At 42.8% G+C, this 26570-nt stretch overlaps 1 protein-coding gene and 1 non-coding gene across 5 annotated transcripts in view; both read right to left on the minus strand.

The window, feature by feature from the left end:
- The window catches only part of ZNRF1 (zinc and ring finger 1), a 90357-nt gene that overhangs the window by 29632 nt on the left and 34155 nt on the right, over window positions 1-26570 (minus strand). The gene's annotated exons all lie outside the window — the stretch shown is intronic.
- On the minus strand, window positions 22855-22929 carry TRNAA-UGC (transfer RNA alanine (anticodon UGC)). Its single transcript has one exon. It is a non-coding gene; the product is annotated as a tRNA-Ala (tRNA).

Consider the following 26570-nt stretch of genomic DNA (forward strand, 5'->3'; position numbering starts at 1 on the left):
TCACACTGACCCACAAGAGAATAAAGCCTCAACCTTCGTCTGTTCTCTGGATGGTATCACTAAGATTCCAGAGCCAGGCTAAAAGCTGGGGCGGTCTGAGCAACCTATCTTCCAAGCACTTGGGAGAAAACAGAAAGAGAAAAGGGACACAATCACCTCTTTTGAGTTGTCAGAAGAAATGATCTGAGAAAGTTCACTGCTCTATAATCCAGCAAGCCACTTCTGGTATGTTTCCCAGAGAAATCCTCCCACAAGCCAATCAGAAGACGCATAGGATGTTCACCACAGCACGGAGTGGGGCACAGGGAGCTGCAGGCAGCCCAGAGGATGAACAGGAGCGGGTGAAGGCACTGTGAACACCCTGAAGTGGTCCGCAGCAGGCATCAGCAATGGACTAAACCCATACACAGGACAGATCTGAGTAAAGATACAAACAGGACTGGAGCACCAAGCCATCTCAGGTAAACACATATGTACTCGATCAACTAAAATCCAACTCCAAAGCCAAAAATAAACACTCTATAGATGTACACAAAACAACAATTCCTAACGCACCAGTAAAGGAATATACATCAAGCACATCTGCAGGGTCAGCTCCGGAGGGCAGGGAATGGAGAACGGTAATAAAAGGGAGGCAAGTCCGCCTACAGATGAATAAAACCAAGAGAACCGCCTTACCCAGACCAACGACACTATGCCACAAACTGAGCATCAGTGTTAACTCAGCCCTCTGCACCAGAGGGAGGTCTAAAAAAGGGAGGAAATACAAGAGAAGGGGGAAAAAAACCTCATTATTAATAAAAGCCAGCCACCGATCAACTTGTGAAGAGAAGACTGGTCTCAACTTGCCTCTTTCACCAACTAGGTAACTGGCTGACAAATGGTCCGGGACTGGGGATGGAGAGAGCAGGGTGACTGAAAAAGGATGCCTCACTCCGTCTTGCTGCGGGCACCCAGGAAGGGCGTGATGAATGGCAGCGCCTGGGCTTCATCACTGAGCCAACATGGTCCCAGCATCTCCAGGGTGAAGGCTAGAGCCCCATCCACTGCAATGCCTCCCCTCACAGTGTGAGCCTGCAACTGCTGGCCCCGAGGCACCGGCTTCCGCTTGGGTGACTCATGCCACAGCTATGTTTATATTTTTTACCTGCAAAAGGAGGGCGTCTGATAGAACAATCTAAATCTAAATGAAATTTCTCCCTGCTCTAATACTTGCTGCTTGTGTGTGTCTTAGAATACAGTTAATCCTATGTATTAAAGTCTTAGTGCTCAATTTTGTGCATACACCATTGTCTCTAGTGGGTGAACACTGAAGGCTGAATCCATTTTCTACATTTTACTGAGGGTTACGAAGTGCCAGGCGCTGATTAGCATATGGGGCAGAAAGAGCTCCTTCACAGAGCTACACTCTGATGGGGGATACACACAAGTACACAGGCAAGTGTACCACTTCACAAGCACTATTGTGACAGAGAGAGGACCAGGTACCAAATGGAACTGCAAGTGGAGCCCTCACTGAGATCTGGGGGCCAGAGGCTGAGGTGGCAGTGATGTCAGGGAAGGCTTCCTTTCAGAAGGGACAGCTAAGCTGAGGCTAAAAAATATGCAAGAGCCAGCCAGGCAGCTGGAGTGAGGAGTAGAAGTAAGGAAGGAAACAGAGAAGGTTCCAGGTAGAGGAGACAGCATGTGCAAAAGCCTGGGGGTGACAGAGAGGCTGTTCTTCCAAGAATTAAGTAGAGTATCAGTGTGGCTGGATTAGAAGGGGAGATGGACACCTATCACCAGCTGAACTGTGCAGTGGACTGTACTTTCCAAAAATGGCCTTAGGACTGTTCCCAGTCCCACATGCACTTCCAGAACCTTGCCGTTCTTCTTCAAGTGCCGGAGTCTATTTTGCCTCCCCTTGAACCGGGGTGGGCTTGTGACTGTCCTGACCGACTAAGTACAGCCAAAATGCTCTGACATGGGAGGCTGCCGTACCAAAGATCCAGCCTAGCATCCTCCGAGGACCCTGGGAACCCGGCTACCATGCGGTGAGGACAGCCAGACCCCTGCAGAGGCCACATACAACAGCATTCCGGCTGAGGTCTCAGGCAGGAGCCAGATACATGAATGAAGAGGCCATCAAAGGACAGCGCCCAGCCTTCCCGTCTTCCAGCTGGGGCCCCAGATACCACCAAGCAGAGATAAGCTGCTCGGCCGTACCCTGGGCAAATACCTGACCCACATAAGCCTCGCGCATAATAAATAGTGGTTTTATATGTATAAATGAATCGCTTTACTGTACACCTGAAACTAACATTGTAATCGATGACACGTCAATAGAAAATAAAAATTAAAAATAAGTAAATAGTGGCTTTACGCCTCTCAGTCTTGGGGGCATTTTGTTACGCATCTCCACCGAGTATAAGAACAAGTGGATCCATCAAGCACAGCATCTCCACATGAAGGAAAGCTATTAAAGCAAAGCAAAGGGAAGGCCTATAACTATCCTGGTAGCACAAACATACTGCTGAGTGATGGAAGCAGACAGGAGACACGTTCTATATGATCCCATCCACTTAAAATACAAATACGAGGAAGACACATCTACGCTATTGTAAGTCAAGATGTGAAAATTCATCAAAATTCATCACATGTATGATGTAATATAAGGATTTTTCTGCATGTACATTAAATCACAATTTAAAAAAAGTTTTCCTTTTAAAAAAATATTAACAAGTAGAGTGGCAAAAAAAATGTGGAAGCTAATGTGCTAAGGAGGGACCAGATATAATAAGGTCTTGTAAGGCTCACTGAGGATATGAGTACATCATTCCACAGATACTACACAACTACCCAACAATTCTGAGATGGACTACATTTCAGAAATACTGCCCTGGGCATAGTGCAGTAAATGGACTGAGGTAGACTGAAAGCTTGCAGGGTAGTCAGGGGGTTGCCAGTCATTTGAGCTAAAGGTGGTTTGAATGGAGAGAAGCAGGCCTGGGCCAGCCTTTGCTGCTGCTGTGCCAACCCCTGGTAAACATTAAGGTCCCTGTGCTATTGGGGCCTCTAGACTGGCTGCCCCATGGACCATCTGGTGGACTCAGAATCCAGAAGGGACAAATGGTCGACCCAACTCTGAACAATTATTTATCTTGCTTACTGAGTTTTTTGGTGTCTCCTTACATTTTGTGCCCAATCTTGATGGAAGAGTATATGGATTAAAAAGATCTCCAAAGGGTTCATTCTCCTGGATTTATTATCTTAGGAGTCAGAGGAATGAGTGCAAAAGTACTTAACAATGATGCTCAGGTTTCTGGCTTCAGAAATTGGGTAGACAGTGGTTTTCATAGACATGAATCTCAGAGGGAGGATGGGTAATAGAAAGGGGGCAGGGATGAAGATGGTTCAGTCTGAGACATATCAGGTTTGGGGAATCTGAGGGAAATGCCAATAGAGGTATCAGATGTTTCTGGTGTGAGGAACTTAGGCCCAGAAGGAAGATCTGGTTTGGAGAGATGAATTAGGCCAGAAATAGTTTAAAAAAAAAAAAAAAAAAAAGCCATGGGAACAGATAAGGTCACTCCAGGAGAATGTATACAGATGCAAGTTTGAGCCTTGAGGGAAAATAACATTTAAGGGCCCACACTTAAACAAGTGTGCAAATATGGTGGATACTGGACGTAAAAGGGAGCAGCTAAGAATAGTATTTACAGCACATATCTCTGGGGTCGAGAACAAAAAACAAAAACACAAAGGAAGTACCCAAACTGCAGACATCTATCTGTGAAGCAACTCTTGCCCCCATTCTCTGGCCCCATTGGTCTTCCTCAGGCATCAGCTTGATTCCATCCACTCGCCGAAGGAAACCAGGGAGGAGGGAGTGGCCCCTCGTGTTTTTTGAGGACACCCAAAATAACTCAGTGAAGGAGCTTCAGATCCACTGTACAGAAGAGGAAAAAGGGCCAGACAAGTCAGAAAATAGACTCTGGTGAAAAGAGAAGTGTGTTCTTACAGCACTAGCCACCAGAGCCAACTCTTAAACTTGGATTAGGGAGATTTCATGCCCTGGAGGGAAGGAGGACCCATGGCTGAAGATGTGAAGCTTGCTGTACAGACCCCAGACCCTAGAACCATCCTTGATCTCACTCACAACCAAGGCTGGTTTTGGAGGCCCTCACACTCACCTGGGGCACTCTTCCCCCAGAGGTCACACTCCAAAACTAGATTACTAGTCTTTAACTTTTTGGACTGACAAATGTTTGAGTTTGACTTTAACAAGGAAAACCAGTCAACTAGACCCTCCATGAAAAAGGAACAGCGGGTATGGATTAGAACCCAACTTGGCCTCCTGAGAAATGGATTTGTCACAGGAGCACAGCTGCCCCATTGCCAGCCCTCCACAGAGTGAAACCTCTCAGCCTGGCAAGGCACCATCTTTCTTTCCACTGTTGGGGATGGCATAAGGCTTATGGGTTTTTCCCCCAATCACTTGAGCATATTATAAAATGTTCACCAATTCTAACTGCCACCCTCCTCCAGCCCAAAGCTTTCCCAGAGTACTGTACTCTTGGGGAACGCTGGCACTCAACTTGAAACTATTAGGCTAGTTTTATGTGACCCTCCCCTTTCCCAGTGCAGAAAGGGGTTTTATTTTAAATATATATTTCTGGATTAAAATATTTATATGTTGAGACTTTTTTTTTTTTTAACATCTACACTACCTTGAAGTCTACTTTTTTCATTTTAAAACACATTTTCTTCCATGGAAATAATATAATCTCCCTCATTTCTTTTAAGATGGTTATGAAGGATTCTACTGTATGGAGATATAATTTATCCAGCTAATTTCCTACAGCTAGACATTTAGCATGTCTTCAGCTTTTCAGTATTAGAAACAACACTGCATTCTGGCATCATCTGAGCATCTTGGGCACTTGTCCAGTTTCATTGCTGGGTAAATTTTCACAAAATAAAAGTGCTTAGTTAAGACACAGATACCTTTCAACAACCACTATTACAAAAGGGTCTAAGGGAAAAAGTAATAGTCCCCAATTCAACTCCCCAGAGGTAGGTGTTGTTAACTACCTCACATTTTGAGACCTTGCAAATAACATTATTTTACCCTCACATGTCTGTGAGTGGAAGCTGACTGACCGGTTTTACTGCAAAATGTCAGGCTGTTCCTCCTCCACCTTAGTTTCAATCTTCAGGTGCAAGGGCTGATTGGATTGCACTGCACAGTACACAGCACACCAATTTAAGCGGGGCCTCTCTTTTATCTCCTTTCATCACCAATGGTCCTTCCAGTCTCCTTCCTGCAGATCTTCTCCCATGGGAGCAACCACTTAAATCTACATTATGTGCATCCTCTGTTTACAGGTGTGCATGCAACATGTGGGTTGCCTTTCTGGCTACATGACTTTCTTACTTTTTTGTTCTTTACTGGATCATTCCCATCAGCAAACAAATATGCTAATATTTCTCCAACTCTGGGAAAATGCCTTCTCTTGACTCTGCTTCGCCTGACAGTTATCTCCCCATTTCTTTTCATGGCTTTGCATCAAAAACTCTTCCAAAAGGTTGTCTATGCTCGCTAACACCTTTCTTCCCTTTCACCCTAAACCCACTCCAATCACTTTTGCCTTCACCACTCCATCAAAACTGCTTTGTCTTCTATAAACATACAGTCTACCAAAACTGAATCAGGAAGAAATAGACAGTCTGAACAGACATTACTAGAAGTGAAATAGAATCTGTAATTTTAAAAAAGCTACCTGCAAACAAAAGTCCAGGACCAGATGGCTTACTGGGGAATTCTACCAAAAATACAAAGAACTTATACTGATCCTTCTCAAACTCTTTCAAAAGATTGAAGAGGATGGAATACTCCCAAACCCATTCTATGAAGTCACCATTACCCTGATACCAAAACCAGACAAAGACCCTACCAGAAAAGAAAATTATAGCCTGTATCTTTCACAGATATAGGTGCAAAAATTCTCACCAAAATATTAGCAAACCGAATCCAACAACACATAAAAAAGATCACATACTTCAATCAAGTTGGATTCATCCCAGTGTCACAAAGATAGTTCAACACATGTAAATCAGTGTGGTGCACCACATTAACAAAAGACAGGACAAAAGCCACATGATTATCTTAATGGATGCAGTAAAAGCATTTCATAAAATTCACCATCCATTCATGATAAAGACTCTTTCCAAAGTGGGTATAGAGGGAACATATCTCAACATAATAAAAGCAACTTATGACAAATCCACAGCCAATATAATAATCAACAGCAACAAGCTGAAAGCCTTTCCACTAAACTCTGGAACAAGACAAGGATGCCCACTCTCACAACTTCTACTCAACATAGTATTGGAAGCCCTAGCTATAGTAATGAGACCAGAAAAGGAATAAAAGGGATCCAAATTGAAAGAGAAGGGGCAAAATTATCACTATGTGCAGATGACATGATACTGTATATAGAAATCCTAAAGACTCCACACAGAGACTACTAGAACTGATAAACTCTAGCAAGGAAGCAGGATACAAGATTAACATACAGAAATCTGTTGCATTTCTTTCACTAACAATCAAATATGAGAAAAGGAAAATAAAGAACCATCCCTTTTAAAATCACATAAAAAAATACTTAGGAATAAACCTGACCAAGGAGGTGAAAGATTCATATGCTAAGAACAATGAAGTATTGATAAAGGAAATTAAAGATGATTTAAAGAAATGGAAAGATATCCCATGCTCCTGGATTGGAAGAATTAATATTGTTAAAATGGCCATACTACCCAAAGCAATCTACAGATTTAGTGCTATCCCTAGCAAATTATCCAGGACATTTTTCATAGAAACAGGACAAATAATCCTAAAATTTATATGGAATCACAAAAGACCCAGAATTGCCAAAGCAATACTGAAGAAAAAGAACAAAGCTGGAGGCATAACCCTTCCAGACTTCAGACAATACTACAAAGCTACAGTAATCAAAACAGCTTAATATTGGCACAAAAACAGGCATATAGATCAATGGAACAGAATAGAGAGCCCAGAAATAAACTCACACACCTGTGGTCAATTAATCTTCAACAAAGGAGGCAAGAATATACAGTGGAGGAAAGACAATCTCTTTGGCAAGTCGTGTTGGGAAAGCTGGACAGCCACATGTAAATCAATGAAGTTAGAACACTCCCTCACACCATATACAAAAATAAACTCAAAATGGCTTGAAGACTGAAACGTAAGACAAGACACTATAAATCTCCTAGAAGAGAACATAGACAAAACATTTTCTGACATAAATCATAGCAATGTTTTCCTAGGTCAGTCTACCAAAGCAATAGAAATAAAAACAAAAATAAACAAATGGGACCTAATTTACAAACTTTTGCCCAGCAAAGGAACCTATAAATAAAACAAAAGACAACGTATGGAATGGGAGAAAATATCTGCAAATGATGCAACTGACAAGGGCTTAACTTCCAGAATACACAAATAGGTCATACAGCTCAATAATACAGAAAAAAATTCCCAAACAACCCAATCCAAAAATGTGCAGAGACCTAAACAGACATTTCTCCAAGGAAGACATACAGATGGCCAAGAGGCACTTGAAAAGATACTCAATATCACTAATTGTCAGAAAAATGCAAATCACAACTACAACGTGGTATCACCTCACATCAGTCAGAATGGCTATCATTCAAAAGTCCACAAATGATAAATGCTGGAGAGGCTGTGGAGAAAAGGGAACCTTCCTCTACACTGTTGGTAGGAATGTAATTTGGTGCAGCCACTATGTTAAGTATTATGGAGGTTCCTTAAAAAACTAAAAATAGACTTACCACATGACCCAGCAATCCCACTGCTGGGCATGTATTTGGAGAAAACTACAATTTGAAAAGATACACACACCCCCAATGTTCATAGCAGCACTATTTACAATAGCCAAGACATGGAAACAACCTAAATGTCCATTGACAAATGAATGGATAAGGAAGTTGTGGTATATTTATACAATGGAATACTACTCAGCCATAGAAAGAAGGAAATAATGCTATTGCAGCAACATGGATGGACATGGAGAGTATAATTCTAAGTGAAGTTAAGTCAGATAAAGAGAAATATCACATGGTATCATTTATATGTAGAATCTTTAAAAAATGAGACAAATGAACTTACATACAAAACAGAAACAGACTCACAGACATAGAAAACAAACTTATGCTTACCAAAGGGGAAGGGGGAGAGGGATAAATCAGGAGTTTGGGATTAGCAGAGAAACAAACTACTATATACAAAATAGATAAATAAGATCCTACAGTAGAGCATAGGAAACTATATTCTGTATCTTGTAATAATCTATAACGACAAAGAATAAGAAAAAGAATATATATATATGACTGAATCACTATGCTGTTCACTGGAAACTAACATGACATTGTAGATTAACTGTACTTCAATTAAAAAATAATATATAGATAAAATGGAATGAAAAAAACCTGCTTTTTCAAGGGCACTACTGGCATCCACCCTGCCACACCTATCAGTCATCTTTTGGTCCTCGTCTACTTGAGCTCCCACAGGAGCAGGGCCAGGTCATCGTATCAGTCCCTCCTCTGGGACTCACTTCCTTTATGTGGCTTCTACACTGTACTCTCTCGGTTCTCCTCTCACCCCACTGTATCCTTTTCTGTTCCCTCCCCTTCCTCCCAACCACTTAATAATGGTCTGTGCTTCAAAGCTCATTCCTGACCCCCTGTTATTCTCTTTCTACATCCTCTCCATTCTGAGTCTCAAAGCTTTAAATACCATCTGTGTTTTTTCCCTTATTTGTGTTTTACAAAGTCCTTCCTTGCTCCTGTGACACAAAGGTATTCTGTACTTTTCTCTACTTTTTTTATAATCCCTTATCTGCAAACCTTGGGGCCAGAGGAATTTTGGAATTCAGATTGTTCCAGACCTAAGAAAGGTGATGTAGTGGGACACTCCTATTAATGTCCAGGACAGCACCACATATTATTCACATTAATAGTTTTGAAATGACCCAACAAGGAAATAATTGATTCAGGCAAGTGTCACCAATGGATAATAAAACCATTAGATATTATCATTAGAACATTAAAATAATTTGGTTGTTGGATAACAGGATATTTGCAAGTCACCAATGAATTGCTCTGTAAGTAACTTGCTAACTGCAAGGGGGGAAAATGCTTTTACTAGGGAAAGATCTGGCAGTCACCATCTTAACCAAATAATCAAACTTAACAGAACTAATAATGGAAAAACCTGACATTCATTACTTGTCTCCTTACAAAATACAACATGAAGTATGAAGCAACAACTTCTATATTCTTGCCAAACATGTTTAAACTGAAACTAATCCAGACCTTGCTTCCAGTTTATAAAGAAATACAAAGGACAGTATACAGAGAAACAGGTTAAATGACACCTTGAGGAAACCATCAGACCAATTCAGAATGAGGGACACTCTACAAGTCAATTGGTTCTGGCTGTCACAAGAAGTCAATCACACACACACACACATACACACAGAGTTCTGGATCAAGAGAAATGAAAGAAACATACCAACCAAATGCAGTGTAGGAACCCTGGCTGGATCTGGTTCAATAAAACCACTTAAAGATATATTTTTGGTCTCTCCAAGGCCATACAGCCCTTGAATGAGAATCACTCTAAGGTCTGAATGGAGAGAGAATGGGTTAGGATCAGGAAGAGGATTCAGCCATTCTGCCAACATGCTGTAGCAGGAGCAGGGCCCCCTTCAGAAGGAATTGATGGTTCTCTGCCTCGTGTCTGTAGAGTTTTATTTCTGTCAGGATTATAGGCATTTACTGCAGCCTTTCCTGTATCATATTTTTTTGTGTTATGTTTGCTTCTCCCACACTAGATTGTTTCCGAGGACAGCGAACATTTCCAATTTATTTTTGTATTTTCCATAGTGACTTACAATAGTAAGTGCTCAATAATGTTCACTAAACATTATTCAATGAACAGTAAACAAACAATGTTCAAATGCTCAATAAACATGTGTTGAGTGGGGAAAAACACTTTGGGGATAACTGGGGAAGTCTGCATATGGGTATTAGATGATAGTACGGAATTACTGTTAATTTTTAAAAATGTGACTACTGTAATTCTGTAGGAAAATGCCCTTTTCCTTAAGGTAATACCTATATGGAACAGTATATACAGATAAAGTATCAGAATGTTTGCAAATTATTTTAAAAGTTTCAGCAAAAAAAAAAAAAAAAAGAAATAATATATACATACACCCATAGATAAAGCAAATACAGCAAAATGTTAAGCACTGAGCTCAGGCAGTGGATATATGGGTGCCCACTGGACTAGCCTTTCAATTTTACTGAATGTTTGAAAGTTTTCATATTAACAGTTTGAAAAAACAGTGAAATGTGTGATAGTCACATTAAGCAGGATAAATAAATGATTACAAATGGCCTCACCTCAAGTCTTACTGCCACGTGGGTTATGAAAGAGCTTTTGGTTTTCAGAGCCTTCTGGATTTCACATTTGTGGATAAGGGATAGTGGACCTCTATTAATTCTGTGGTGTTACCACTTTTGTTTAGACCTTCAATTCTTCTAGAATCTACCATTGTGTGGGATATTATGTGGCGATCTGGTTTATGTTTTTCCATCTAGTAAGTTAATTTTCCCAACATGATCTACTGAGCAATCCATCCTTTCCTCATTGATTTGTGGTAACTTTTTATAGTATATTAAGTTCCCATATATACATAGGTTTATTTCTGAGATATTTATTCCATTTTTATCTATTACCTGATCTTGCGTAGACACCATACTGCTTTTAGTACTAAAGCTTGGTAGCTTACAATATCTGGTGCAAAAGTCCCCTTTTTCTTTCTAAAACTTGACTTTATCATTTCAAATAAACTTATGAATAAAAGTTCTACCAAAAAAAAATCCAGTTAGAATTCTGAATGGGACTGTACTTTTTGCAGACTTTGTTTCCCAAAGATGGTTGCACCAGTATATGTCTCATGCCACACATTCTTTTTACAATGATATTAGCATTCTTCTATCAATAGATAGGATTCATGTTCCCTTCCTTTCTACCTAGAGTGAACTTTGCACATACCTGAACCAGTAACATGCAGAAGTGACGCTGCATGACTTCAAAGGCTAGGTCAAAAAAGGCTTCCATCTGGTTCTCTCTTGGGACTAGGGATGTGGGAATCCTGAGCCAACTTGTAAGCAGTCCAGCTACCCTGAAGGCACCATGCTGGGGAGATCACGTGGAAAGCTTACACATAAATAGAGATGCTCAAGGATCCCCAGCTGTCCAAGCCCCAAATGCTTGAGTCTTCCCAGACCAGGCACTGAGCATGTGAGTGGAAAAGGCTTTGAGACAGTCCCATTTACAGCCATCATCTGACTGCAACCTCATGGGAGGCCCAGAGACAAAAATGCCTGCGAGAGCTGCTCCCCCATTATTGGCTCACAAAAATTGTGAGAGAGAATGACTATTGTTTTTAAAGCTTTTAAGTTTTGGAGTAATTTGTCACTCTATATTTAACTGAAATAGCACTGAGTTTATAAATCAATGTGAAAGGAAGATTATGATCTGTAAAACAGTAGATCTCATGCAAGAATACAGAATGTCTTCCCATTTATTTGGCTTTCCCATAGAGGTTCTACATATTCTTGTTTCAGTTAAATACCAGAAACTTTATGTTTTCTTCTACTATTATTTCTTAAATTTCTAGTTGATTATTGCTAGCATAGGGAAATATAATTTAATTTGACAGATTCATCTTGTATCTGATTACACCACGTGAAAATAAAGTGCTGTTTCTCCTGTCAAATTCTTACATTTAATTTCTTTTTCTTTCCTCAGTCTGTTGTTCAGGACCTCTACTAAATTGAACAGTTTGCTCGATTGAATTTAATGTTTGCTACAGATTTTTGTTACACCTAACTTCAGTAAATTAAGGAAGTTCCTTTTTATCATTATTTTATTAAGAATTTAAAACATAAAATGCTACTGAACTTATCAAATTATTTTTCTGTCACTGAGATCATGTTTTCCCTCCTTCAGTTTATTGATATGAAAGGTTTTCTGGGGCTGAACCATCCCTGTATTTTGGGGGAAAATAGCACTTGTTTGTATATGTTCTCAATATACTACTGAGTTGGTTAGCTGCTATTTTATCTTGGGATTTTGGTAATAGAAGTGCCAGGGAGCTTTTTCATTTGTGATCAAACATTAGTATTTACAGATCTTTTTCTCTGCAGTAAACTATTTCTTCAAACTCTTGTCTCTACCCTGGGAGTTCTGGAATTGAACAGGAAAGGAAGTGTGGAGCCTCGTGGTACTGTACGGACCCTAGTCTGATCCTCCTTCCTCTGGTCTGGCGTCTCACTCCCACCTTCCCTTCCTTGGTGTCTGGCCAAGTCCATAAACTCCCACTCAGTTTCTCCAGAGGTGATACCTCCCAACTGTTACAGAGCTGGGAGAGGAGAGTCACCTGATGGAGGAGAAGATGCAAGTGGCTTTCACACTATACTCTTATTTTCATGGTTAATAGAGGTCTGGTTAATCATTTGGGGACTATCTATACGATGGGCTATTAGCCAAAATAAAAAGGCAAAACTTCTGTATACTTATTTGTCCACAAATTGAATTTTAAAAAGCAAGTTGCAGAACAGTAAGTAGAGTGTGACGCCCTTAGAAAGCAAAGAAACCCACACACGCTTGCAGAAGCAGAAGCATGGACACACACCTGCAGACACACCTGGGCTTGACAGCAGCTACCTAGTGACCACAGACAGGGAGACTGCAGCGGGACAAGAGACACAACCTTTCACTTTCAGCACTCTGTACTGTTTGATTCTGTGATGAAGAACTCAAATTACTTTCATAATTACAAGAACCAAACAAAATATGGTTTTTGTTATGTCCTCCCACTTTCTACCCCCACCCCAATTATCCCTGGGTCTCGTGGAAAATCATAATGGTTCAAACTGTTACTTACTAAGAAGGCAAAACCAGCAGTCTGGGCCTGGTTGAATGACTGTGGCTGAAAACACCTGGGTAGTTTGCACAGGGAGCTGCTTAACACAACCAACCTGTGACAAGCCTGGACAAGAGCAGTGCAGGGCCTCTCTCAGGCTTTCTTATCATTTTTGCTTCCTTTTTCTCTGTTTTCAGCGCTGCTGACCTGCCTTTAGCATGTGTAATACTGTAATTACCACAGCAACGGGACTTGTATAGTTTCTCTCTCCATGGAAGTACATTCCCTGTTCCCTTATTTGAAGGCTCAAGAGCTTCTGAGCAAGGCCTATCCCTCCCATGAGGCCCAGAGAGAATCATCAGTCTGAAGTCACTGATACTGCCCTCCCGCATAGCCATCTCTGAGCCCAGGGCACCAACTGGTGTTCCAAGAGCCTCCTGGGCCCTCTGAGGGGCATAGGAAGGGCAGTCAGTCCTTCCAAAAGCCCCTTCAGCTCCTGCAGATGTAATGCATGGGTGCCAGGTACTGCAAGAATGGCCAAGAGCAGCCAGAAAAGTCCCCAGTCTCTTGACATAGCAGCTCTGAGACTGATGCTCATGTAGCGGTTCCATCCACCCAGAAGGATGGGGGTTGAGGGAGGAGGAAAAACGAGAACAGGGGCCTGCATATTGGGAGCCATGCCTGGCATGGGTACCGGATGCTTTTTTTTCATTATTGCATTTAACCCCTTGAATCTTTGTGCTGTGCACTGTTGTTATTTCTACTTTACAGGTGAGGAAATCAACATGCAGGGAAATGACGGTAAGACTTTGTGAGGGATTGCAGCTGGATCCCAACCCAGGCAGAGTGACCTCAGGATAAAATGGAGAACAAAATGGGGAAGTGGGTTGGGGAAGCAGGAAGGAATACAACAAGCTGACCAGAAGTCTGGCTTGCTCCTCCTTGTCAATCAAGGACAGAGCAACTGGCTTTCCATTTAAAATCAGGCCTTTATCTCAAAGATTAGCCAACGTGAGACTCAAGGTAGGAGAGAAGTTTTCAGGAATAATGCTCCTATATTCCCTTGGGTGATCTAGAAATACAGAGGAAGAACTATAAGGATAATGGGGAATGGACCCGTGTTTTAACAAAATTCCTAACCTGGGAGACAACCTCCACTCCTTCTCTAGTCCCACCTGGTAGGAAGGAGGCAGACACACACAGGGAGGTCACAGCCAATGTGTCCCCTACTTCATACTGAGGACAAAAGAGTGACTCTTTGTGCCTGGAGTTTCCTCCTCTCTCATTCTGATTCTGATGGGAACGGGTCCTTCCCTAATTGACTGAGCAGTGGCTGGGGGGCAAGTCTTCACCTCCCTGACAGCTGCAGAACTTCAGATCACAAAGTGACCTCACAAACTGCATCATCCACTCTCAAACTGCATCATCCACTCTCAAAGCCACCAGTGCATTATCTGCATTCATTTATTAATTCAAATCCTTTCAAGAATAGACCAAGATCTTAGGGCTGAAATTTAAAACATATACTTGAAATGTCACCACATATTTTTAAAAAGCTACATTTCATAAACACCTATTCAAGGCCAATGGTGAACCCAGAAGGGTGGGGTGGGAGAGGAGTCAGAGATGATGGAGGATAAGGTAAAAGTATAACCAGGAGGGGCCTGGCTGTCTATATCCCAATCTAGGCTGGAATCTACCACTGGCCTCCAGGAAAGAGCATCCCCCTCACGGAGGCCCCTTCCTGACCTCCCTGAAGGATGGCCTTGCTGATCATCTGGTTCCTAGTGCCCAGCATGCTGCCTGTGTTGTGGGAAAGGGAATAAGCAAGAAGCTAAAACATGTGTTTTCTCATCAAGGGTCTGTCGTCTAACCCTTGTGTGACTCGGGACAAATCATTTTTTCATTTTTTCACCTGTAAAGCGAGGAGACTGGCTTATGCCTCTAAGATTCCCTCTAATTCTAAGGCTTACGGATTTAAAGTTAGCAATGACTGTGAGCCCCCTTCAGTTCAGGAAGGACCCTGGGTTCTTCTGACCCTGAAGAAAGGCAGTACTATTCCCAGGTAACCTAAAGCACTTGGGAAGCCCCAAGCCTCACACGTGGTAAATATTCAAAAATATTTTCAGAATTGATAACCCTGTTTAAAAAAAAAAAGCCCCTACTAGAAAAGGCAAGGAGATACTTGTTATTCACAAGCCGACTGTTAAACCATAGAAGATTCCTCCTTTGACACCTCACCATGGACTACGTGCAGCACCCTCCCCCGACTCCCTTATGAAGCCTCCATCACCTACAGTGGGGAGATGCTCTCACAGGAACCCAGGTGTCTTTGGCCAAAGCCATTATGAAAAGGTAAAGACATATTCCATCTTTGCAGTCCCTTTTACTTAGCTTTTTCAATCCGCTCTTTCTGATAAATAATTCATCTCACTTTAGCAACTGTCAACTTTATTAAAAGGTCAAAGCATTGACCTTGAGCTGCTGTAGGTGGGAACTTCTCCAGCTGCCTTCCAAGAGGCTTAGGTTCTATGGAGGGAGTAGCACCTTGCACGTGACTAAGAAACGCGTGTTCTGTAGAGACATGGGGTGTCTGCCTCTGATACCCTAACAAGTGCTTCCTAATGGGACAACTACAAGGCATTACCTTCTAAGACATTCTTAAACAAATAAGGTTCTAAGCATGTTATTATAAATGAGATATAACAGGACTGTCAAGGCAAGTTCTTTAAACTGTCTCGATTCTTTTGAAGTCACTGAATAGACGTTTGCTTAGATCCTTCTGAGCAGCCTAACAGCAAGAACACTGATACTTTGTCAAAAGTATAACCCAATTTTAAATTTCACAGATTAACTTGAGGGAAATACAGTATAAACCAGCGTCTTCCACTGTCTCCGCAGCCAGGCTCTTCGGAGGGGGCCCCTCACGGAAATACTACACTCAGGCCAATTTTCATTAAAAGGCCTCAGCCAGGTAAGAAACTGTTACAAACCTGCTTCCTTGAATTAACACTCTAAACCAGGCTGATGGGAGACAACGGAGTCTGTTAAGGAAGCTGGTGGACTGGAAGTGACACTGGAGGGCAGGATCAACGTGACTGCCCAGGCCCTTCTTGTCCTCTCCCCCTGTCAATTGTGACTAAGCCATCACAGAACCTGCGACGGGAACATCAGAGCTTCCCTGCAGGCCCGAATTCACCATGTCCCCCAAAAAGAGAGGTCAGCCCTGGGCAGCCTTCCTGAGATCTTCTGGCCTCATTTCCTCAGCCCTCTCCTCGTGTAGTTACCCTCTCCAGTACTGTCATGGCAGAGAGGAGAAACTAAGAGATGGCCTCAGGAGTCCTCCCCCAAATCAAGGGTGCAGCCAAGACTAAAATCCAGGCATCTGGACTCCTCAACTCTTCTGAGGCTGGTGCACTCAGGTGGATTTCATGGTCCTGGGGCTCAAATGTGGGGACAGGATCCATCTCCAAACTCCTGGCACAGGCAAAGCTGGATCAGCCCAACTTAACCAGGATGTCTAGTCATATAACTCTGCCCAAACTCTCTACGCAGCTAGGCTTTGTAAATGCAAAGGAGGGACAGGAGAAGTATGGCGGGGCTGGGGTGGAAGACAGAGGAACGCAAACAGTAGGGCTCCCACGGGTCAGATGAAACATAGCCAGTCTGAAGGAGAAGGGGAGTGGTCAAATCTATCAGCCTAAGATCTTCTGTTCAATTTAAAACTGATTTATTTATGCAACTTCCACTCATTACAGGGAGAGTAAAAAACTCAAACTTTTGGCTCCAAATACTTCTCTGCTCACATATAGAACTGACAGGATCGAATAAGACCTAAGAACAAACTTGAAGAACCAAAGTCTTTTGATGGTAGAAAAACTGGTTCCTAGGCGATCTCAGCCATTTCACCACAAACAAAAATAAAACGACTATAGCTCCCTGTGATACTTTCACAAGATCAAGGATTTATTATGCTTCATCTTGATTTATTATGCTGTTCTTTTTCAAATCCCATGGAATTTTGATGCCAATCCTGCAACAGGCAGGTTACTGCCAAGCGTCTGTAATGAATTCTGGTGTCTAACTCAAAAACAGTCCCGAGAGCAGGCTCTTCTCACGGTGGCAGGTCTGGGACATTTTGAGGGCTTCCCTCCTAGCTCCCAAATGCTCCCCGAGCTGGAGATCAAGGCCAGTATCTAGTCATTTATATTCAAACATGAAAAGCCCAGCGGGCAGCAGCCCCTGGAATGCAGCAGCTCAGAATCAGAACAAGGGAAAACCAATGTGGCCGAAAATCTCAGCTAAGGTGTGCAGAAAGCCGCACTGCATCTTCTGAGTGAAGAGACTTGATTTAGTTAAGGGAGAGAAGGAAAGGGAACAATTCTGGATCCAAGCAGCCAAAGCTGCACCCAGAGGAGGCATGATTACTACTAGCTACTGTGTCTAACTTTGTGCCCAAGTGTACCACGAAGGGCAGGGAGCCCCACTGCCCAGTAGGGCTCCAATTCTCCTTCAAGTTGCCCCCGTGTTTAGCCATTTCTCTCACTCTTTCATGAGGCCTTGATCGCTTTTCTTCCCCTTAGCCCCTGCTGCCTGCAGTGGGGCTGGGTCAGCAGGTACAGGGAAATAATTCTTGGACCTGTCACTGTGGTGTTACTCCCAGAGAGCCCCTTGCCACAATGCTACTGAAAGTCAAAAAAAAGGGAAAAGCTGCACACTATTGTTGAGAACAGCCCACCTAATGGGATAGCCCCAGGCTATCATCAGATCTATACACTCCTGCAGAGAAAGAAAAGGTAAGGCAGCAGGTCAAGTATCAGACCAGACCATAGGGGCAGAAAAGAGGTTCTTCTCTCTCAGACCCCAAGTCTGCAGAGGGATTAACAGTGGCGCTGATCCCAATCCTCTCCATACGCAGCTACAGGCTGAAACAGCAGCTCCCGCCGCAGCTGGACGGAGCCAGGGGTGAGGAATCCTGTCTGTTTATGAACTTTTCACTTTCTCCTATAAAGTTATTTTCAATCCTACTTCCTAAGACTTTTGACTTTGGAACTAGAACCAGAAGGTTCAAAAATGATAGAGACCCAGAGAAAGCACAGGAAAGAACAGAAGAATCTGGTTACCCTCCTGCTCTGAACCAGCCAACCTCCTGGCCCTTTAGCCTTGAGGCTAAAGGGGGTGGTCTTCCTCAAGCCCCTTTCAATCCAGGACCAAATTAAATCATTAAAAAAAAAATCTCCAGGTGTTGCTCAAACCTGGTGATTCTTGCTGAGCAAACAATAAAACAAAATTCTGACGCCATCTCTTATTTGTGTTGGAATAACCTCACCAAACTGTCTAGATCAGAATCTGCTTGGCATGAATAAGCACAAAAGAAGCACCTGAGTTACACAGGAGTCAAAAGAGAGCAGAGAGGAGCAGAGAGACGGAGGATGAGGCTGGCAGGGTGGAGGTTTTTTAAAGAAGCCCTGGAGGCATCGGATTCTGACTGAAGGAAAACCCCAGGAGATTCTGAGCAAATTCGTAAGGAGAAATGCCATCCTAACAAGGACCCTAGATCTTGAGTTCCAACAACCCAAGTAACTGAACCAGAAGATGTCACAGGACTGAATGGATGCACTGGGGTAGGAGAGTTTTCCTGAGAAAACTGCAGTTTAAATAGAAGCCAGGAGTCTAACAGGTAGAGCCAAGTGTCATCTCCACCACCTTCCTGGAGCAAGCTTAGTCCATGCACTTATGAGGGGATTCTCACCCGCCTTCAGAGACTGAACACTTAACACACTCGCCAGGGTGTCATTCCAAGAACCACGAGTGCATCTGCTGGGAAATTCTACCTCTGAACAAATGGAAGGACATCACTTGATTTCCAAAGCAGTAATCCAGGAGACACTCTGACTCATTTTCACTTTGGTTTACTATAAAATGAAGGATGTCTGCAATCCTGTTTGCCCTATTTTTCTGGCAATAAAATGGCTAGAACTAGAGAATTCTGGGTTTCCTAGTTGCTTCTCAAGGGAATTTCCAAAGTGGATGGTTGAACTCGGGGGTATTTAAAGTTTCTTCTATGAGGTAAGTCCACAGTGATGCTCTCCCACACACTACCTGTGAACATCAGGACTTTTCAGTCTCTGCACAAGCGTTCAATTCCCATTCCTGTTAGAGAGTATCAATGCCACATCTGTTCTTCAACCAAGAAAGGTCAACATTGACATCAGAGAGAATCTGATGGACACGTGAACTAGCATTACAGACACTGGGACCTGTGGAAGGAGGCTGATCCTTTCCCAACTTCCATAAGGCCTGACCTCTGAAGAAAAAGATTCTAATCCATCTATGTGTATTGTTCTAGTTCAAACAGATATTTTAGAAAAAGACTTCTGAAGTGAAATGGGGAGGGGGACCTATAGAAGTAACCATCAGCTATTAACTGCCCAAATGGCTGCAATCCTCAGAATTTTCTAAAACAGCAAACAGTCCTGATTACATACAAATATAACCTGCTGGCTCAGCAAAGGAATGAATCTAGAAGCTGAGCAGTTCAGGAATGGCTTTCAGTCACTGGGTAGCAAATGTCTTTACTGGGGAAATATCGGAGAAGAAACACTACTTGCTTTCCTCAAAGCTTATGGTGTAAGAGACACTGTCTTGGTCCTTCAAGGATATGCCCAGTTAGAGGCAAAGCTGACTTTTCCAAGGCAAGCTCATTTCAGTTGGAAAGGCAATAATAATCCCCCAACAGACTGTATTTATGCTTTTTTTTCCTTTAAAATCAAGGTCCTTTGTCTCCAAGCTCCCTTGAAGAGGTCATGGGCATCATTCTCATGCCTTTCCAGCAAAAGTGACTTTCCCCAGACCAGCAGGAAGGGGATTCTTGCTCCACATGACAGCTGGTGGGCCCACGATGCCGCTGGCTTTGTGGGCAAAGGACAAGGCTCTCCCCAGAGGGAGCAGCCACGCCGGTCATCAAGCCGGCAGCCCTTCTGAGAAGACCTCACTCTGGAGACAGAACAGGACCTGCAGCTGCTCTAGTAGCACAGAAAGTGATGGGGACTGAGTTCTTCCCAGCAAGAGATACCCAGGACCTTAAATCAGGACTCTGGTTCTGGACAAGAAGGGTGAAATTCTAAATCCTAGGTCGGGGGGCTGGAAGAGTGGAAGGGATATGCAGAGGAAGGGATGCAGCTCAGTTCTAGTTAGCCAGCACTGCCGCTTTATTTAAACCAGAGAAATAGTTCCCTTAGAAAACACTAAAATAGAAGCAAGGGAAAAGCCCACATGATGTTCCCACACTTCTCAATTCTCATCCCTCATCAAAGCAGCACAGGACGACGCCTGGCCCCGCCTGTTGGGAGAGGACAGCCACCTCCACAAATGAATGAGACCGGTGGCCCACCCACTCTGCCAGTTACAAAGCCTTCTTTCTGCATTTGCTCTGGGAAGCTGATAAGATCGCAGTAACAGGTTCATCTAGACACCCTGCTCCTTTAATTACTGCTCTAAAACAAGACAGCTATACAAGAGAACAGACCAGGAAGAGAGTCAGACCCTCTTGTTTGGACTAGACCAATATGAAACGCCAGGTGTGAGGGACAAGGAGGGGTTGAGATCGTCAAGCTGATGGGGCCATGAAAGCCAAGGCACCATCGCCACAGAGCTGGTCTCATGCTCCAGGAGAGGCACCGCTCCACGTGAACAGGTTAAGGCCCCAGTGGAGTAATAGGAGAGCAATCACGGGGCGATGCAGCAATGCATTCATCACAGGACTTGGACGGAGGAGACAGTCACGGACGCACAGAACACTGCTATTATTGATGTGTAAATTATTAAATCACTTCTTAAAGAAAAAAGCAATGATTCTAGACCCTTAATTAGACATGCCTGAGTCAGAGACCACAGTCAGGGCTGAAAACCCAGCACAAGACCTGAGAAGCCCACAGTGATCTCTGCGCCAGCCCCAACCCCTGTGCCCTCCCCACTCTTCCTCTCACCCAGGATCTTAAACCAGAGACCACGAGCTAGTGCCAAGCTTGCCCCTGGACCCATGGAGGTCAGTGAGGCAGCAGAACAGCCAGGGCGGCAGGAAGGCAAAGCGGCGTCAGCTTCTTCCAGCAGGGTTACAACTGGGACTCCCAGAACAGACCCCGAAAGTACACTGACCCTCACAACAATAGCTGCTGGGTTTTATTTTCTGCTCCAAACCAGAAACTACCTTTGTGGATTAGCACAGTGGACAAGGCCCTTGACATTCTGCAAGACAGAAAGGGTACCTAAAACCCCTATGCTGTTGAAACACACAGCAGGCCGATTATTTTCCACATGGGCCCTCCCATTTCCACCGGAATCCCAAACCCGGAGGGAACTTAGGGGCCCTGTTGGTGGGGAGAGGGAGTACAAAGCCAACTGTCAACAAGGATGGAAGAAATGATTTCAAACGGAAGCAAACCTATGAGTTAAAGGAAAAGACACATAGTTAATTCAACAAAAAGCAATGTTCTGAGTCAGGCTTGGGAAGACACTGGCCACCAAAAGGAATGTAACACAAGAAAGTGAGCCGCCAGCATGAGCCGGACAAGCCAGGGGATGAGGCTACAACAGAGGAGGTCGAACGGGGCGCCCAGGACCAACTGGGAATCCCCTGAAGGACCGTTTCTGAAGTCCAGAATTTCTTGAAAATGTGATGTGTTATCCCAATGCACAAACGGCAGATATCATCTGAGTGCATGAGGAAAACTCTGAGTCACATTTGCCCATTTAACACGTGCGCTGTGTTCTGCAAGATGAGGTGCACCTCTGATGGGAACTACAGATGCTAGGAGAGGAAGACCCCTGTGCTCACACATAGCCCTCAACAGCTGCCTCTTCATTGCTCCAGCTGGAGGCCTCCAATCGGAGAACATAATTCTTTTCTGACCCTCTGCTCCCACCTTACACATAGAGAGCTGGTGTTTAACACTAAGGATCCAGCCACCCACCTGAACTAATTTTATAAGGTGTGGTGGGCAGTGAGATAAAATCCCCGAGATTTCCTCTGGGATCTACAAATAGAGCTTCAGGAAGGCAGTTGGCCTACCTGGGGCAGGACTTTAAGGAAGAGTCCATTTCCTCAGGAGGTTCCTCCTTCACTTCCAGGGCAGACGCCTCATGGAGCTAAGTCGCAGGATGTCTAGCCTAGGGAACATATGCATCATGTCCCCAGTGGCAGCCAACGAAAATGCTTCTCATTTTCACACGGGTCACTGGCTCTGTTTTAATTTTAAAAGCTAGTGCCACAAAGGAGTAAAATCACAGTGGTCAGGGAGAGATGAAAACTGCACTTGATGAAACATATGTAAACGGTAAGGTGGGCTGATGGAAGGCTGTAGGGATGAACAGTTTGTGATAATGCAAATTAAGGAAAATGTTGACTATAGAGTCTAGGGGGTTACGGCACAACTCTCAATTTTACTGTCTCTGGCAGACCTGTCTGCTTGAAGATGGAGCTGGCCTTGCAGGAGTGAGGGGGGCACTCAAATCCGTGAGGTCAGGTGAGACCTGGCCCCACCTTAAACAAGCTTGCTGACCTGAAGGCAGCTTGTCAAGTCACCAAGGGTTCTTTACAAGGGCATGCATCAGAATCAGCCTTATCAAAATATTAGGGACCTTTACAGACAACTCATGCTTGGGCCTCACTGTAAGCATGCTGACCCACAAGATGAGGTTGGTAGCATGATGCAATTTTTCTGTCTTGACAGGGGTTTGCATTGCATTTGTTTATGCACTTGTCAAAACTCAGTGAACAAATACTTCAAATGTGTGCATTTCACTGTATGCAAAAAGAAAAAAAATTTTTAAGTGGAGGTACTGGGGATTGAACCCAGGACCTTGTACATGCAAAGCATGCGCTCTACCACTGAGCTATATGCCCTCCTACTGTATGCAAACTTTACATCAAGAGAAGCTGTATGTGAATGCTGAACACCAGTTAATGGTATGCATGTTGAGATATTTAAAGAAACATACCCAGATGTTTGCATTTACTTTGAAATGCACTGAAAACTAAGACTGATAGATGGATAGAAGAGTGGTTTGATGAAAAGATATATGATAATAAAACAAGTATATTAAAAAGAAAAAGACTTATTTGGAGTGGGTAGTGGTGGAGGTGGTATGGCTGTGCCAGCAAACAAGTCTTTTCAAAAAAAGTTCCTCAGGTGGGTTAAACAAACTGTGGTCCATCCATACAACGGAATGTGACTTAACCAAAAAAAAAATAATAAAATAAAATGACAAAATGATAGAGGAGAACACATCAGTAGTTGCCAGGGGTGAGGGGTGGGTGTGACAATGAAAGGAAGCACTAGGGGTCTCGGTGGTGATGGAACATCCTATGTCTTGACTGGAGTGGTGGGTACTCCAACCTACACACGTGATAAAACCACATGAACCACACACACACACACAAAGGGATGCATGTCAAACTGGTGAAATCTCAATAAGGTCTGTGGATCGTCCCAAAGGTTCCCATGCCAATGTCCTCGTTTTGATACTGTATCACAGTTACAAAGATGTACCATCCAAAGTACATGGGACCACGCTATTATTTTTACAACTTCCTATGAATCTGTGATTATGTCAAGGTAAAACATTCAACAGAAGTTCCTTAGATGATTCCAAAACATTTCCCTGGTTAAGAACTACTCATTTAGTCTAACTACTTACTGTAGAGAAGAAAAATCAAAGTCTATAGAGGTTTCTCAATCACAAAAACCTTTATTTTCTAATTCTAAAACTAAAGGAAAGTTAATCAGTTACCAAAAATGTTCATTGGTGTTTGAGCCATTTATGCCTTAAAGACATCACTCCTTCCTTCCCTGTGATTGTAATCTTGGCATTACATGACATACTAGGATTGAGATCATCCAAATAGGTTATTTGGGGGGGAAAAGAGGTAGCTCAGGTGGGCCAAAAGGAGAAAAAAAAAAGCTTTCTAAGTTGCACTGGGGCAGCTGCAAATCTGTGAAGTGAAAATTATACAGAAGTTTAAAAAAAAAAAAAATGAGTGTTTCACACCCATCATACCCAAGCCTAGGTTTGTCAAATGGGTCTCTCAGCTTTAAGAGCTTCTAAGCCATTATTTGCTGGTAAATTTCATGAGACGCAGGAGGGAACATGCTCCAGACACAGCTGCTTCCATCTGTTGTTGAAAATAAGACCCTGTCTAAAAAAAAGAAAATGTTAAAAAGTCATAAATCCTTCAAAATACAACCTCAGCAGAGGAGTGAACCATGAGTCTTTTTATCTTTTAAAATGTAATAACTTTGCTACAGCTTGATCAGACTGAAAAGGAAACCATTCTGACATATTTAAATGCTGATGTGCTGATGCCCTTAAGAACTGGAAGAATAAGCAAAACAAGACACCCGTGGCTTCTACAACTTAACAACTTCACCATCCTCCCTACTGCTTTCACCACCCCATCCCTTCTCCAACCCCCATCAGTTAAAAAAACTTTTTTGTAAGACCTTTATAACCAGGATTAATAATAATTTGGGAGCTAAGATTCCGGGGCTTGTTAAATTGTGAGAAAGATACCAACTTTAGTCACTTGCTAAAAGTTCACAGAAGAGTAAACCTAAGCTTTAAACATTCTTTGAAGTGCCAAGTCTCAATTCTGAAAATGAAAACCAGGGGAACTTCCAGTTACGGTAATAAGACAGCGTAGAAAACCAGAACACTCTGCTGCTACAAATACCTAACACTACTGGAGAATGAAAGAAAGAACTGGAAATCCCCAAGTGCCAGAGACTGAGAGAACTGAAAAAGAGAAAGTGAGGGTAGGGAAGAGGCTGGTCTGCTGGTGCAACACACAATAAAAAGAAAAGCCTCTCCTGAGCTCTGGAGCTGTGGGCCTGCCCCTCCTGTCCTCTGCTGACAATGACCTCACAGTCAAAAATTACAAGACACACGGGAAGTGATCTGCCAAGGGCAGGAACTGGAAAACAGTAGTCTGAAGATTCTGTAAACAAGCATAATGTCTATAGCTTAACTTTCAAATGATTCAGAAAAAAATTACATATGAAAGAGAAGAGAGTAAGAGGGAGAAAGTTCAAATATGACAAAATGTTAATTGTCTGAATCTAGGTGAGGGGAATATAGGTGTTCATTGTCCTAGTCTTTAACTTTTCTGTAGTACTGAAATTTTTCAAAATAAGTTGGGGAAATGAAAAAAATATATCTTACACATTGATAAACATAAAAACCAATATATGTGTCAAGGCAATGAAATATGGTAATAAGTGTGGAAAGAAAGAAAGAACTGGAAGCACTTAATTTTTAATTTGGTTTAATATGGTTCCAATCCAAGCAACTTATAGAAAGAAGGAAATCCCCGGAAGATCATCTGAGGGCAAGTCAGTTCATTTGTTTCAGGGGATCTCATTTCCATACTACTTAAAACAGAGCAGATAATAGTATGCATTTGTATTGGATCATCTAAAGAAATGGAATTGCCAACTTCACCAAAAGATCTAAGAATAATATTTCCACTAGATATTCTATAGTAATGAATCCTGAATACTAAATTAGCATAAGGCTTCTTATGTTAATATCAAAGTGATTTTTAGACAGAAACAATACAAGGGGATAAAAAAATAATTCCTCTATGGATTAAAAAGAGCTTGTGGGACAGCAAAGCAGAACCTAAAAGAAATTTAAAATGCATAAACTATAACAGGCAAATTTATACAGACAGGAAGCAGACTGCCTAGTGCTGGAAGACTTGGGGGGAAGAAGATGTCCATAGGGTATGGAGTGTCTCTGTGGGGTAAATTGATGGTGCTGATGGTTGCACAACTCTGAATATACTAAAGCTGCTTAATTGTGCACTTAAATGGGTGAATTGTATCTGAACTATAAACTTGTGGAAAATGCATGTACTAGAAAATAAAAATAAGGTTAATTAAAAGGATGGTGGAAGAGTACCATGGACTGCAAGCTAAGCTTCTAAGGACAAGACCAAACACCACACCACAAAACTAGACTGATGAGGAGCTTTCTACCTCGGAGATATTTGAGAAAAACGCCACCATCACTCCACGCCCCAGATACCATTTACATGCGATAATTTGACCCTGTCGACATGCTGCCTCCACCACCTCAAGTTGCCCTTTCCAAATTAGCCTCTGGACTGGGCCCAGGTCATCCCTCTGGACCCTGCTGTGAGGAAGGCCAGGTATTTAGGTTTCCTGAGCTCTAATTTATGAATTCATGCCCTCATGGGGTTGAAAGTCTCCAACATCCATTACAGAGTGCAAACAAGGTTCAGAAGGGAACTTCTCTAAACCAGTGAGAGGTATCTACAAAGCCAGAACAACAATCACTGTCAGTGGTGAAACTTTAAGAACATTCTCTTTAAAAATCCCTCTATGGTCAGGAACAAATCAAGGATGCCCACCATCACTGCTTTAATTCAGTGGTGCATGAGATGGTTGAGCCAGCGTAGTGTTACAGGCTGAACTGTGTCCCCACTCCTCAAATTCCTATGTTGAAGTCTTAACCCCCCAATAACTC

The sequence above is a fragment of the Camelus bactrianus genome, chromosome 9 (genome assembly GCF_048773025.1).
Source record: "Camelus bactrianus isolate YW-2024 breed Bactrian camel chromosome 9, ASM4877302v1, whole genome shotgun sequence".
Classification (NCBI taxonomy): domain Eukaryota; kingdom Metazoa; phylum Chordata; class Mammalia; order Artiodactyla; family Camelidae; genus Camelus; species Camelus bactrianus.